The sequence below is a fragment of the Carcharodon carcharias genome, chromosome 18 (genome assembly GCF_017639515.1).
Source record: "Carcharodon carcharias isolate sCarCar2 chromosome 18, sCarCar2.pri, whole genome shotgun sequence".
Taxonomy (NCBI): domain Eukaryota; kingdom Metazoa; phylum Chordata; class Chondrichthyes; order Lamniformes; family Lamnidae; genus Carcharodon; species Carcharodon carcharias.
Window position 1 is genome coordinate 70,160,915 of NC_054484.1, and position 12,466 is coordinate 70,173,380.

The 12,466-nt window shown below is 40.7% G+C and overlaps 1 protein-coding gene across 3 annotated transcripts in view; it reads left to right on the top strand.

The window, feature by feature from the left end:
* Window positions 1-12,466, top strand: part of usp9 (ubiquitin specific peptidase 9) — a 353,775-nt gene that overhangs the window by 65,804 nt on the left and 275,505 nt on the right. The gene's annotated exons all lie outside the window — the stretch shown is intronic.

Sequence of the window (12,466 nt, forward strand, 5' to 3'; positions counted from 1 at the left end):
GAGCTTAGTTGCTCAGCGGGTGCGATTTTTTTTTACTGTTAAACTGAAAAGGCTGAGCTAGGGGTTGAAAAGTCTGGAAAGCGCCGTGAATAACGAAAGAAGCTGTTTACATGTCTGAGGGCTTTTGACGGCGACGGCAAAGCCGGTTGCTGCCTGCGTGAGGAGGAAAATGGCTGACGGGCTCCCCTTATCTGCCTGTGTGTGTGAGGGGAAAGCGCCCGTTTTTGTGCAGAAAGCCTGCATTGGGTTGATGTGTCATTGGCCTCAAATCAAGGTGGCGAATCTTTCCCTCCCCACCCTTAACATTGAATTTTCGTTTCTTTGAACGAGCTGGAAATGAAATATTTCCCCTTTCCTCTTGGACTGTTAAACGCCATTTCTGAGGTGGAGTGATTTTTCTGGTGGTAAATGTAGGCCTCGAGTACGCTTGAAATATCAGGCCTAGTCTAAAATTATATTTTAAAACAGTAATTTTGCAACGAATTGTGTTAATGATCAGAATATATATATATTTTTTAGAAGTGGCAAGTTCTGAATAATTAAACGAATATTGGACGCTTACAATTATAGTTTGTCGTTCGACATAAGTGTAAAGTCATTTACTTGCATAAAACCTGCATCTGAGGTTGAAATTTCAATATATTGAGGTAGTATATGTATACTGTTACATATATTCAAATTTCAAGAAAAAATGGGTTGCGAATCCACGATAGTAATGCAATAGCATTCTCCCTTTTTACAGGTATTCACTGTATATTTAATGGTTTAGCTGGTTACTTCTAATTGCATTCGAGCGATCTGATCTTGTTGAAATCATTATTACCTATAATTGTAGAAGATTTATCTCTTAACTGCAACAGTTAGATTACTTCCAGTAACAAGGGATAATCTGTCTTTCTGCCCTAACCTTAGTTTAGACACACAAACCAGGACTATTTTAGTCATTTATGACAGTGGTTGCAATTGTGAGAATTCCAATATGAAAATTACATGACTACATCTGCGGTGCATGCTTGTAAGTAATAGACAAAACTGAATTTCCCAGTACCAGTAAATTTAAAGAAAACATCATAGCATCTTTGAAAGAAGATGGCCTCCTGCATTTTTAGAAGTTAAGATCTCCAACTATATTCATTGTTATGCCCACTTGAATGAAGTGGTTTTAGCAGAAGCCTAAATATCTGTTCAAAACTCCTGTTTCTTTAAAAGAAAAGCTAGCATCCTATACTGCAAATTATGATTGCTCCCCAGACCCCTGGTCATTAAAATAAAAACATTGATTCAGTCCTTTTTTTAAGAATGGTTTAAGGTTATTTTGTTGTGACAGCTGTCTTGGATGTCAAAGCAAGTTGTGGATTTCCCATGGTGGTGTCTTGTGTAGAACATTTATGTATAGTGTGTGCGTACATTGTTTGAAAATATCTTTGAACTCCTAGAAGCGCAGATGCTTTCTGGCCCAGCAAGATTATGGGCAGTGTACAACTTGAAGACCGGAATTAGATTTCCATCATTCAATTATGCGTTGTAATGTGGACACAGTTTGCCCTTATCAAGCTAAAGTGCTGTAGTTTCCATGGGGTGCTCAGTTTGGCAGAATAAAGATGGAAAAATGCATACATTGGCTTTGAGTGGCAACTTTAAATCTAGAGAAGTTAAGGAGGTAGATTTTCAGCATGTTGCTGGTCCATCAGGTTAAGAGTTCAAATAGTGTTGAATCTTGATGGGTGAATATTACAGGATTCCTACGGGTTATGGAAAACATGGAAAAGTCGTGGGATTTGTAAATGACAAAAGCCATGGAAATTTCTGGAAAAGGCCCCAAGTCATTGAAAAGCCATGGAATTTTATAAAGGCAGGGATCAGACTTTTCTGACTTTGGGCGGAATTCCAACCTTTTCCAGCATTTTTCTGATGTCCATTTTGCCCTCTCTGTAATCATTTGTTTTGCTTTGCATGTCTGGAATCCAGTACAGGTTTTGTTCTCTCTTGCCTGATCCCGTCCGTTGCTATCACTGGCTGGTTGCTTTGGACACTGCCAGAGCAACAGCAGTCATTGGCCAAGTAGTATGCGCCAGATTCCCCAGTCCTTCCTTTCTTGCTTGCCTCGTGTTAGGAGAGGTGTGTTTGGTGGTGTCAGTTGCAGATTTTGTTGTTGTGGAGGTGGAGGACTCTGGGTGCTTTCTCCAGAACTGGAGCACAGTAAACAAGGTAAGTCAGAACAGGAACAAGCACCTGGTGGAGGAGATGACATCTAAAATGATGCTGCAAGGCTATTGTTGAGACCTACTTGCTCAGATCTTTTGCATGAGACCCACTGAAAAATTCTTCTTAAACACGGGAAAGTCATGGAATTTTAATTTTCTAAAGGTGCAGGAATCCAGATATTAGACTGTACCTACACTGTTATTACTGCACCCCTTCTATTTACCTTTTATTTTCACTCCATTCTTTTCTGTAGGTGCTAGTTATGGGATATTATTCTATGGACATCAGCCTTTTGGTATTTTGCCCAAGTAACCATTCATAATATGAGTGTTGGCAACTATTTGAGTGTTGGTGGCATTGCAACCAAAACACATCCTGACCTTGTCCAGTATTTAAACATGTAGACTTCACAGTATGAGTCACTGGATAATTTTCAGGAGTAGAATTCCTGTTCGCCTGATTTTCTCCACCAGTCTTAACTCAACCCAGAGTTGTTGAGGTGAATGCAGCACCTCATTGGATGCTTTAGCTATCCTGGCACAGACTGAGAATCTTATCCTTAATGTGCAGCATCTTTGTCTTTTACAGTGTTACACTAGGTGGTGCTTTTATCTACTGAGTCATTGGAGGAGTCTACTTTTGGGATTTCTTATTCTGTGGATTTGTTTTCAAATCTTATTTGGCCCTTCACTAATTAAAATATATTGTAACTACTTAAAAATAGTCTTAAAGTAAATCTTTTTGAACCAAAGCAGTTTTTGAATGTGCTGAAAGAGTTGGAAGCTTTTATATTTAGATCAGGATTATATAGATCCCTGGATTTAGAATTTTATGCATTGGTACACTGAAATTCTGTTGTAGCATCAGCAATATATTTATCTGGCACCATGCAACATTTAAAATTAGAAACTAAGCATGCAGCTGTTAAAAGTGGGGCAAGATGAATTTAAAGTGGGTCACAATCAAAAGAGTTGTAGCTTACTATTGACTTTGTTGTAAATACTATAAACCTATTGGAGCAAGGTGCGGCGGGTTAGAAGATGTGTATCCTCTGAGCTGAGACCCATCTATCCATCTGATAAATTTTCCTTATGTGCTACATTTATGACTCACGTGAAATGAAGTTGGATAGTGTCAACTCTTTTTCTGTTAGACAGGTATCAGTGTATGGAATGCATTAAAAAGGCAGTATTGTTGAGAAGTTGTAGTATGGTTTATATGGGAAGCGGAGCAGAATCATTGTTGGAGTATGGTAATCATTTAATGAGGTTAAAACATTAGGGCAGGGTGGTAATAAATGCTTTTGCCTGAGACCTGGGTTTACAAAATGTACAAGCAGGGTGCTTGATGGTGAAAATTGGATCCTGAAGTAAGGAAATGTTTTTGTAGCACTGATAATACCCACATTTATTTAAAACAAAACTATGGTTCAAAGTTCTATCTGTTTTAAAGCTTTGACTTAATGTTTTCTGTTGTGTATGTTAGTATATGGATACGTAGTGTTGATGTAAAAAGTAAATATTACCATTTGGAGCATTATAAGATTTTTTAAAATAGTGGTCACATTAATTAAGAAATGAGACTCAGCCCTTTTTTAAAAAAGAAAGTCAAGTAACTTTTTCTTGATAGAAAAAAATATTAAGACCACAGTGCTACTAGACAGCAGATTCTGTGTCTACAGCAAAGTTTCCTGTGTGTGTAAGGGTCAGTGCATGAAGCAGATTTTAATGGTGCATCTTTAATGGTTCATTGGTTCCTCTCACAATATGAGATCTGTTGATAAACCTGTCTTAGTTTAGAAGGGCAATGTTTGCAGCTTGTTTTTTTTATTAATTCATGGGCTGTTCATTATCTTCATTGCCAGCAAGGCAAACATTGCCTATCCCTAACAAAAACAGAATTACCTGGAAAAACTCAGCAGGTCTGGCAGCATCGGCGGAGAAGAAAAGAGTTGACGTTTCGAGGCCTCATGACCCTTCGACAGAACTTGAGTTCGAGTCCAGGAAAGAGCTGAAATATAAGCTGGTTTAAGGTGTGTGTGTGGGGGGCGGAGAGATAGAGAGACAGAGAGGTGGAGGGGGTTGGTGTGGTTGTAGGGACAAACAAGCAGTGATAGAAGCAGATCATCAAAAGATGTCAACGACAATAGTACAATAGAACACATAGGTGTTAAAGTTAAAGTTGGTGATATTATCTAAACGAATGTGCTAATTAAGAATGGATGGTAGGGCACTCAAGGTATAGCTCTCGTGGGTTTTTTTTAATAATGGAAATAGGTGGGAAAAGGAAAATCTTTATAATTTATTGGGAAAAAAAAAGAAGGGGGAAACAGAAAGGGGGTGGGGATGGGGGAGGGAGCTCATGACCTAAAGTTGTTGAATTCAATATTCAGTCCGGAAGGAATATTGAATAGTCCGAATATTGAATTCAACAACTTTAGGTCATGAGCTCCCTCCCCCATCCCCACCCCCTTTCTGTTTCCCCCTTTTTTTTTTCCAATAAATTATAAAGATTTTCCTTTTCCCACCTATTTCCATTATTAAAAAAAAACCCACGAGAGCTATACCTTGAGTGCCCTACCATCCATTCTTAATTAGCACATTCGTTTAGATAATATCACCAACTTTAACTTTAACACCTATGTGTTCTATTGTACTATTGTCGTTGACATCTTTTGATGATCTGCTTCTATCACTGCTTGTTTGTCCCTACAACCACACCAACCCCCTCCACCTCTCTGTCTCTCTATCTCTCCGCCCCCCACACACACACCTTAAACCAGCTTATATTTCAGCTCTTTCCTGGACTCGAACTCAAGTTCTGTCGAAGGGTCATGAAGACTCGAAACGTCAACTCTTTTCTTCTCCGCCGATGCTGCCAGACCTGCTGAGTTTTTCCAGGTAATTCTGTTTTTGTTTTGGATTTCCAGCATCCGCAGTTTTTTTGTTTTAATTATTGTCTATCCCGAATTGGCTTGAGAACAGCTTATATTTATATGGCACCTTTAACCTACAGAAATGTCCCAGGAGCATTGCAAAACAAAGTATGACATCGACCCACATAATACAACACAAAAAAAAGGAGCAAAGGTATATTGTATGGCCTGTCGAGCTGCTCCGCCATTCAGCATTATCATGGCTGATCTTGGGCTTCGTTTTCCCGCCTGCTCCCCATAACCCTTAGTTCCCTGAGAGATCAAAAATCCTTACATGTATTCAACAATGGAGCATCCACAACCCTCGGGAGTAGAGAATTCCAAAGATTCACAAACCTTTGAGTGAAGTAATTTCTCCTCATCTCGGTCCTAAATTATTGGCTCATTATCCTGGGACTGTGCCCCCGTGTTTTAGACTCCCCAACTGGCGGAAACAACCTCTCTATCTACCCTACCAAGTCCCCTCAGAATTTTGTAGATTTCAATGAGATTGCCTCTCTTCTAAACTCCAGAGAATATAAGCCCAATTTACTTAGCCTCTTGTCATAGGACAACCCTCTCATCTCAGGGACCAATCTAGCGAACCTCTGCTGTACTGCTTCCAATGCAGATATATTCTTTCAAAACTGCACGCAGTATTCCAGATGTGGTCTCACCAAAACCCTGTACAATTGTAGCAAGATTTCTTTATTCTTGTTCCAGTCCCTTTGCCCTCCTAATTGCTTGCTGCACCTGCCTGCTAACTTTCTGCGTTCTTTGTACAAGCTCACTCAAGTCTCTTTGAACATCAACACTTACAAGTTTCTCACCTTATAAAAAATATTCTGCTTTTCTACTCTTAGGACCAAAGTGAACAAATTCACATTTCCCCATATTATACTCCATTTGCCATCTTTTTGCCTGCTCACTTAACCTGTCTTTGTCTCTTTGCAGCCCCTCTGTGTCCAGAGCTTATCTTCCCACCAAGCTTGGTATCATCAGCAAACTTTGATACATTACTTTCTGACTCTTCATCTAAGTCATTAATATAGATTATTAAATAGCTTGCGGCCCCAGCACTGATCCTTGCTGCACTCCCATTATCCCCTGCCTGCCAACTTGAAAAAGCCCTGTTTATGCTTGTTCTTTGCTTCCTATCCATGATCAAATCCTCTGTTAATATATTGCCCTCAACTCCATGAGCCTTCATGCCTACTTAAGTTGTGCGTGGCACCTTGTTGAATGCCTTTTGGAAATCCAGATATACTACATCAACTGGTTCCCCTTTATCTACCCTACTAGTTACATTCTCAAAAAACTAATAACTTGTCAAACATGATTCCCCTTTAGGAAAAACATGTTGACTTGTTCTAATCTTACTATTCTTTTCTAAGTACATTGTTAAGACATCCTTAATAATAGATCCTAACAACTGATATTAGGCTAACTGGCCTGTAGTTTACTTCTTTCTTTCCCTCCTTTCTTGAAAAAGATGTAACATTTGTCAACGTCCAATCTAATGGGACTGTTTCTGAATATAAAGAATTTTGGAAAACCATAGCAGCACATCCATCTCTGCAGCTATCTCTTTTAGAACCCTTGAGTGTAGGCCAACAGGTCCCAGGGATTTGTCAAGTTTTAGTTCCTCAAGTTTCTCTAACACCTTTTGTTTGCTGATATGAATTTCCTTTATTTCCTCTTTTTAACCCCCAGAATATCATCTATTTCTGGTATGAAATTTGTATCTTCTACTGTGAAGACAGACACACAATATTTGTTCAATGACTCTGTTATTTCTGCATTCCCCATGATTTTGCCTGTTGCTGCTTCTAAGGACCCAATGTTTACTTTAGATACTCTCTTCCCTTTTATATACTTAAAAGCTTTTACACTCTGTTTTTATATTCCTGGCTATTCTACTATCATTATATCTACTATCGTTCTATTATCAACCTTTTGGTGGCCCTCTGCTAGTTTGTAAAATCCTTCCAATCCTCAGACTTTTGATCTCCAGTTTTTTTTGTAACATTATAAGCCTCTTTTAATCTAATCCTGTCCTTAAATTCCTAAGTCAGCCACTTATTTTTGTTGAAGATTTTGAATTGCTTCTTTAATCGTTTTCCACTGTTCATTTACTACCATACCTTTTACCTATTTACCCAATAAACCTCAGCCAGTTCTCCCCTCATACCTATGCCATTGGCTTTGTTTAAGTTTAATATTCTGGTTTGTGATTAGATTATGTCGCTTTCAACCTTAACATGGAATTCAATGGTATTATGATCACTATTTCCCAGAGGATCTTTTACCATGGCATTACTAATTAACCCTGCTACATTATACAATACTAGCTCCAAGATAGCTTTATCCCTAGTTGATTCCACAGCATATTGCTCCAAGAAACTGTCACAAAGACATTCTGCAAACTCATCTGACCACTCTTGCCAATTTGATTGTCCGGTCTATATAAAGATTAAAGCCCTCCACAATTATTACCTTGTCTTTGTTATAAGCTACAATAATTTTCTGTTTAATGCTCTGCCTAACAGTATAACTACTGTTCGGGGCCTATAAACTACTCCCACTAGTGTTTTCTGATTCTTGCTATCTTTAATTTCCACCCATATTGATTCTACTTCATGATCTTCTGAGGCCAGAGCCTTTCTCACTAAAGTCCTTGTGTAATCTTTTACAATCAGGACCACTCCTCTTCTTCCATTCTGTCAGCCCCTCCTAAATATTGTGTACCCTAGAATATTTATTTCCCACCCTTGATCACCTTGTAACTATGTCGCTGTAATGGCAATTAAATCCAAATAATTTATCTATTTGTGCCAGTAGTTCACCTATCTAATTTTGAATTCTTTGCACATTCAAATAAAGAGTCTTAATTTCAAAGAGATAAAAACAAAAAACTGCGGATGCTGGAAATCCAAAACAAAAACAGAATTACCTGGAAAAACTCAGCAGGTCTGGCAGCATCGGCGGAGAAGAAGAGTTGACGTTTCGAGTCCTCATGACCCTTCGGCAGAACTTTCAGAATTAAACTTTCAGAACTTTCAGAAGTTCTGCTGAAGGGTCATGAGAACTCGAAACGTCAACTCTTCTTCTCTGCCGATGCTGCCAGACCTGCTGAGTTTTTCCAGTTAATTCTGTTTTTGTTTTAGCCTTAATTTCAACTTTTTTTACTTCTGTTCCCTGAAAATTCCTTATTCACCGATGTGTAAGCTCCTTGCCCCTTCCTGACCTACTTTGCTTGTTTTTACTCACATTGCTACACTATTCTGATGCATCGATGTTTCTCTTTAGATTTCTGATCCCCCTCCCCCTTTTAGTTTGAAGCCCTGTTCACAGCACTAGTTATATGATTGGCCAGGTCACTGGTTCCAGCGACGTTCCAGTAGCCCATCCTAATGGATCACTCTTCCTTGAGTACTGAAGCCGGTGCCGCATGAAATGGAACCCCTTCTTCGCACACCACACTTTGAGTCATGTGTTTAATTCTGTAATCTGCTTGACTCCTATGCCAATTTGTGCATGGCTCGGGTAATAATCCAGAGATGCATTTTAATTTGGTCCCTAGCTCCTCAGAATCTCCTAGCAGAATATCATTCCTGGTTCTACCTATGTTGTTGGTTTCCACATGGACCATGACAACTGGATTCTCCCTCTCCCACTCCCAAGTTTCTCTCCAGCCATGGGGCGATGTCCTTAACCCTGGCACCGGGCAGGCAACACAACCTTCGGAGCTCCTGGATGCGGCTGCAAGGAACAGTAACTATCCCACTGATGTAACTACCACATCCTTTTCAGTCCCCCCACTTGATTGGCATCCTTCACCATGGTGCCATGATCAGTCCACTCATTCACCTTGCAGCGCTTCTCCTCATCCACACAGGTGGTAAGCACCTGTTGGACAAAGTCGGGGGCTGAGGCTCCTCCATCACTATATGCTGGTTCCCCATCTCTACCTGACTCGCAGTCACCCGCCTCTCCTTGACCAGCTCTAAAGTTCTGCCTATGCTAAGCGGTGTGACTCTCTCCTGGAACAAAGTGTCTAGGTAGCTTCCCATTCCCTGATGCCCCGCAGTATCCACAACTCAGATTCCAGCTCAGCAACTCTGAGCCATATTTGCCTTGCCCTGCCATTTCTGTCCACCCGTATTTATTCGATTAGTCAATTAGTTAATTTACTGAGCTAATTGTTAAAGGAGACACGCCTTGCATTCATCAGGACACTTTGCAAGCATGTCAATAAAAGGGGAAAACAATTTGTACTCGTTGAGAAAAGAGCTGGTTGGCAAGTGGGCTCTGGTAGAGTCGTTGGCATGGGGAATGCCCCAATTTGTGGTGACTGACATTTAACTGCCAAACATTGCTTGAAATTTAAACCAGGCACCTTGACCCTGATTGGTCAAGGCATTGCCCTGATGAATGAGTCTGCGAATGGCTGTCACTTATTTATTTTTGCTGAAACAGGCACAATGTGTGTACATGTTCTTTCTGTCTGCAAAGAACAAAGCCCTGAGTATTACTATATGTAGCTTCCAGTGGACACAAATGCATCACACTGTGAGCCCAACTGACAATCCTAAATTGGTTGTCAGCTTAATTCTTAGCACACTGAGGATTATTTAACCAATATTGTCTAGTCGCGGAATCACATCTAATGTTAGATACTGTGTTTTGAGTTTTGCAAGCACGGGCTAGTTGGGTACTGTCTGTACCTTGCCCATTGTGAATAGCGGCTGGGACATGTTGTTTGCTATGTACGGTGGATATATCAAATGGCATATTCCAACTGCTGTTTGTAACGGGCAAGGTACAAACTGTTCCCAACCAGCCCATGCTTACAAAACTCAAAACATGGAATCACATCTAATGTTGGACACTGCAATTGAACAACATTTGTTAAATAATCCTCAGTGTGCTAAGAATTATGCTAACAGCCAATTTAAGATTGTCAGTCGGGCTCAACGTGGCGCATTTGCTTTGACTGGAAGCTACATATATTAATACGCAGGGCCCTGTTCTTTGCAGACAAGACGAATCTGTACACTTTTGGCCTGTTTCAGCTAAACAAAACAAGTGACAGCCATTTGCTGACTCATTCCTCAGGGCAATGTCTTGACCAATCGGGTTAAATTTCAGACAATGCTTGGTAGTTAACTCAGTCAGCATCAGTGGTGCATTCTCATGGTAATGCCTGTACCAATCAAAGACCACTTTTCAACCAATCAACACTCTTTTCTCATACAGTATAAATTGTTGTTTTCCCCTTGCATTGGTACTCTTGCAAGTAGCCTGATGAGTGCAAAATGAAAAGCTTTGACATTTTTTCTTCTTCAACATTACTGAAGTTCTGTGCTACCAAATGAGTTCCAGGGCTAAAGGAATAGAAAGTTGCACTCACTTAGCTTGGAGACAAGGAAGGAAATTCGCCAATTACTGGAGGCTGAGAAAAAGTAGAAAAAGGAGGACCTCTTTGCCCCTCTGCACCCAACTCCCACCTAGTCACGCGATCAAAGTTTCACTGGAGTCACTCACCAGCTCAGCTTTTTGCTACAGTAATTATCACCCGTTGGAGGCACCTACTTTCAGCAGTTTGACAGATAACTGCCACTTTATGCAGCTGCCTGTTTAACTAGGCTGTTAAACTAACAATGTTTGCAGGTAAGAGCATAACTCTTAATCTAAATTTATACCTAGAAAAGCTTACCAGAACTTACCACCTGAACCAAATTCCCAACTACTCACTCAGTCTTCATCTCATTGGATGTAGTTTCCTATCCATATGCCCCTTTGGAGGTATTAGGTCAGACAATGAAAAGCTTGGTCAATTAAGTCGATTTTTAGGAGTGTCTTGAGGGAAAGTGAGTTAGGTGTATGGAGGGTATTCTGGAGCTTGGGGCCTGGGCAACTGAAGATGCAATCTTTAATGGCGGAGCAATTAAAATTGAGGATATGTGAGAGGAGAATTAATATGCGCAGATATCTGGGAGGATTGTGAGGCTGGAGAAGATCACAGAGAGAGGGGGGCAAGGCCATTTGGGATTTGAAAACCAGGATGAGAATTTTAAAATCAAGTTGTTGCTTGACTGGGAGCCAGTGCTGCAAGTTAGTGAGAACAGGGATTATATGGGACTTGCTGTAGGTTAAGACATGGGCAGCAGAATTTTGATGACCTTGGGTTTAGGAAAGGTAGAATGTGTGAGACCAGCCACAAGCGCATTGAAATAGTCAAGTTTAGAGGTAACAAAGGTCTGAATGAGTGTTTCAGCAATAGATGAGCTGAGAGTCTGTTGCCAGGGAGGAGGGATGGAGTCTGTAGCTAGGGAATGAAGTTTGGAGTGAAGGCCAAAAATAATGGCTTCAGTCTTCCCAATGCTTAATTGGAAGAAATATATGCTCATCTAGTACTGAATGTCAGATAAGCAGTCTAATAATTTAGCAACAGTGGAGGAGTCGAGAGGGATGGCGATGAGATAGAGCTCGGTGTTATCAGCGTATGTGCGAAAACTTGCGCTGTGCCTTTGGGTAATGTTGCCAAGAGGCAGCATGTGGATGAGAAATAGGGGGAGGCAAAGGCAGATCCTTGTGGACATCAGAGGTAATGGAAGTAGGAAGAGAAACCATTGCAGGTAATTTTCTGGCTATGGGTTGATAAATAAGTATGGGACCAGGTGAGAGCAGTGCCACCCAGTTGGATGTCAATGGAGAGGTATTGGAGGAGGATGGTGTGGTCAACCCTGTGAAAGGCTTCAGATTGGTTGAGAAGGGAAAGTTTGCCCCTCACATTCACATCAATCTCACAAATATCCTATAAGGTCTGTTTCTGTACTATGGAAGGATTGGTCAGAAACATGAATGAAGGAATTCAAACATGGAATTCTGGGAAAGATGGGATCAGATTTAGGAGGTGACAACACCTTCAAGGCTTTGGGAGGAAAGGGAGATTGGAGATGGGGTGGTAGTTCGCAAGGATAATGGGGTCAGGGATCGGCTTTTTGAGGAGAGGGGTGATGGCAGATTTGAAGGAGAAAGGGACAGCAACTGAAGAGAGAACAATCGACAATATTGGCTAACATGGTGTTGGAGGGAAAAGCAGAGTGATCAATTTAATGGGAGTAGGATCGAGGGAACAGGAGGTGAGCCTCATGGACAAGATGAACTCAGGGATCATGAGACAAACTAGAATAATTTGTAAGTTCAGAGCTAGGGCAGGGAGCACCATTAAAGGATGTTTGGCTAGGTGTGTGAGTGGAAGGGAGGGATGCAGCAGAGGCAGCAGGTGGGATTGTCTCGATCTTAATGACAAAGATGTCCATGAACTTCTGGCACTTGTTG